Raw genomic sequence first — 3,967 nt, 5'->3', positions numbered from 1 at the left:
ACTAGGGGGCTCCAGCCAGGCAGTGCAGCAGCTGAGCTGCTGGCTTGGTGCAAGTGTCAGAAGATCTGGTTCAAGTGCAATTAATTACAAAGATGGAACAGAAAATCTATTTTATAGATATAAAATGATGTTTCCTTCTATTAAACCCCATAGGCAATCCCAGGCACAAATCCAGGCTGGGCAGTGACTGGCTGGAAAGCAGCCCTGAGGAGAGAGACTTGGGGGTGCTGGGGGACAAAAAGCTCAACATGAGCTCTCAGTGTGCACTTGCAGCCCGCAAAGCCAATCAGATCCTGGGCTGCATCAGGAGAAGTGCGGCCAGCAGGTCGAGGGAGTTGATCCTCCCCCTCTACTCAGCCCTGGTGAGACCCCACCTGGAGTACTGTGTCCAGTTCTGGAGCCCCTATTACAAGAGGGATGTGGAGGTGCTGGAACGTGTCCAGAGAAGGGCCACAAGGATGATCAGAGGGCTGGAGCACCTCTCCTACGAGGACAGACTGAAGGAGTTGGGGCTGTTCAGTCTGCAGAAGAGAAGGCTCTGAGGTGACCTAATTGTGGCCTTCCAGTATCTGAAGGGGGCCTACAGGCAGGCTGGGGAAGGACTTCTCAGGATCTCAGGTAGTGATAGGACTAGGGGGAATGGAATGAAGCTGGAGGTGGGGAGATTCAGGCTAGATGTGAGGAGGAGGTTCTTCCCCATGAGAGTGGTGAAACCCTGGAATGTGTTGTCCAGGGAGGTGGTCGAGGCCCCGTCCCTGGGGGTGTTTAAGAGCAGGCTGGATGAGGCTCTGGCCAGGCTGATCTAGTGTGGGGTGTCCCTGCCCATGGCAGGGGGGTTGGAACTAGATGATCCTTGTGGTCCCTTCCAACCCTGAATGAAACTATGAAACTATGAAACTATAATACTCCTACCTTGTGATGTTTCATAGCAAAAGATTAATTTCCTTCCCTGCTGTGGTCACCTGGTTTTTACTACTACACAGCAGAATGCTTGTAGAAGGGTTGGGGAATTTTCTTTTGCTTCCAAAGATTTTCCTACCTAAGCAAAGCTGCCTCTTGGTTTGTTCATTGTGTTGCTCACATTTCACTTTGCTTTCTCACTGGAAGGCTTACAGGAGAATTGTGTGACATTTGGAATATTGCTTGTTTCATTCATGGTTCTTAATCAAATATTATACTTTCATTATGCTGCCTTTTGCCATTCCAGTTTTTTACATTAGGTAAATTGCTGGAACTTCTCACATTTGAAGAAACTGGTTATGGTTATTCACTCCAGGAAAATAAGAGTAGGTCATGATGTTCAGTACCTGCCCCTCACTGAATAGCAAGCTTCTGGAGCTTGAAATGAGAGGTTATGTCAGGGCTAAACATTGGAAATTAAATCCAGTGAGATTCTCAGTCATATCCTCTTGAGATGTATACTTTTGAGATGAATAAACTTTTCCCTTTCCCTCTGGTCATTTCATGGTCTTTAGATGGATGCTTCGGCATATCCTAAATGCAAAGGACTCATGAAGAGTGATCCATGTGGAGCAAGCCAATGGGGTGTACATTATATAAGAGAAACAGACAATTCATTCATACAGCAGGCATGAAAAAAATTCCTTGAGAGAGTTACACAATCCCAGAATAAGCTGTCCAGAATATGCTAAATGTAGAGGCATTTACTATTAAAGGAGAGGTCTCTCTTTTTCTATGACTTGCTTTACTGAAAGTTAGCATTTGATTTGATTTGGAAGTGCAAAGCTGAACTGGTTGAAAGATTCATCATACTTTTAGTAAATAACACACAAAAAGAAGACCACAACATTTTAATCTGAAATATGACTTTGTTTAGTTGTATTTAAGGCTTGCAGTTCTTGTGGCATACAAGCCAAGTGACAGTGCAATTTGTAGGCGAGGGGTTGAATAACAGCACTGCTGAAAGGAAACCTTAGGCCACAGGGACAACAGTCTTCTTTTTCTACTGCTGTTCTCCTGTTTCCATGTCGAGTGGAAAATCCAGCACAGATTCATTTGGTCTGCAGTGCAGAACTCTGATATTTTACAGAGGAGAGGATTTATAGACTTTCTAGAACATTTTACATGGAAAGTCCTCAGATGTCTTCAAGGTGAGCTGCTGTTCATACTTTTACCCTGGTAGTGTTTATAGGGGTCTGTTGGGATGATGACACTTCCAAATCCATGTGAACCTTCTGCACTAATAAAAGCAGCATGGAACAGCATTACCAAATATTTCAGGCTCTGGCACTCATGAGACCAGGTGGCACAGGGCAAACCAGTGCAGATTTGATAACTTAAGTATTGATCAAGCTTGCTGCAGTTTTTTTCTTGCAGATTCAGGATAACTGCTAAGGTGCTGGTGAAACTGGTAGGTTAAAGGTTGCTATAATACGCTCTGCATGTTCATTGTGTGGTCTGGCAGAAGTGAAACAATTGCTCTGACTTAGAGCTTTCCTATCAGTAAAATAAGGGTATCTGAAGGGCAAAAATGCTGGTTGTGAAACCCAGCATTTTGTCTAAGATTTGACATCTGCAGGTTCATGCAAAACTCAATGGATCAAACTGGGTAGCAAAACAGTTCAGCCAACATGCTGAACAGAAAACTTAGCAATGAGCTTGAAAACCTAAAGCTGATGAGTTCCACCTAGATTTGCTTTTTCCTCTGGCTGATCAGAAGGAAAACAGAAATAGATAAGAAATTTCGACAGCATGATAGGAAGTGGGAAGGCAGGTTGAGAATAAGAGGAGATAGGGAGACTGAGATTAGAAAGGTCTTGGTTTGTCTTTGCTGCACTGTCAGCAGATTTTCAGTATGCTTTGGGATGCAGTTCTGTCTCAAAAATGTGGTTGTCATTGGTAAAGGTTTTATATTTACATGCTGAGATACACTGCAAGGTGTGTGTGCTCACATTTACTCATTGTATGTCTAGGTATTATTTAAATATACTCCCTTGAGCTGCCAGAACAGCAGACCTTCAGCATGTTCTGTGTACACAAAAAGAAATTGATCTTGTATCTGTTTTCTTTGATACTCCAGATTAATGAGTGCAGTTCAACAGGAAAACAGAATCTTTGTCCTTCCAGGCTGGATGTGAGGAGGAGGTTCTTCACCATGAGAGTGGTGAAGCACTGGAATGAGTTGTCCAGGGAGGTGGTTGGGGACTCATCCCTGGAGGAGTTTAAGCCCAGGCTGGCTGAGGCTCTGGCCAGGCTGATCTAGTGTGGGGTGTCCCTGCCCATGGCAGGGGGGTTGGAACTAGATGATCCTTGTGGTCCCTTCCAACCCTGACTGATGCTATGATACTATGACTTCTTGCTTTCTCAGGCATCACATTGTGTTATTCTGTTCACAAACTTATCAAGTGCCACCTTAGGTCTGTTTGGCCTGGTGCTCCCACTACTCCTGTTAGAGAACTGTTTCTAGGCATCACTCTTCTGGTGAGTGGAAACTGCATTTTAATTAGTAACCTTAATTTGTTCATTCTAAGCTGATACTCAACTCTTCATGTATCAGCATTATTGGTTTTGTAAGAGAGATGTACACTCCATTCCTCGCTGTCCCAATCTGTGCAGTTTCAGCCTCAGACTTTGCTTCTATCTGTGGCTAACCAAACTAGCACTTCAGAGGAAGAACCACTAAAAATTTCCTTAACAGCATCAGTGTTTTCCCAGCTCTTGACAGCATTTCATGCCACACATAGCAGCATTGCAATGGCTTTCCCATGATAGCATTGCACGAGAAGCTGATGATCAGCTTGGTTTTGATCACAACTGAAACAGCTCTGATGCTGATAGAGAACATAAAGGGCTGAGTGGTTTTAGGTCAGTCCTACACTTTATCTTTTCCCAAGTCAACTGACTCTCTGCATAGCTTATTACTTCAAAATGCTCCTAGTCACTTCATAATGTCCAATTAAAAAGCATGTGGATGTATGAAGGAAACTTCCTGTAAATATTTGGGCTA

This window comes from Melanerpes formicivorus, unplaced genomic scaffold (assembly GCF_026170545.1).
Source record: "Melanerpes formicivorus ecotype bairdi unplaced genomic scaffold, bMelFor1.0.p_v2 SCAF_12, whole genome shotgun sequence".
Classification (NCBI taxonomy): domain Eukaryota; kingdom Metazoa; phylum Chordata; class Aves; order Piciformes; family Picidae; genus Melanerpes; species Melanerpes formicivorus.
This window is presented reverse-complemented; position numbering follows the sequence as displayed.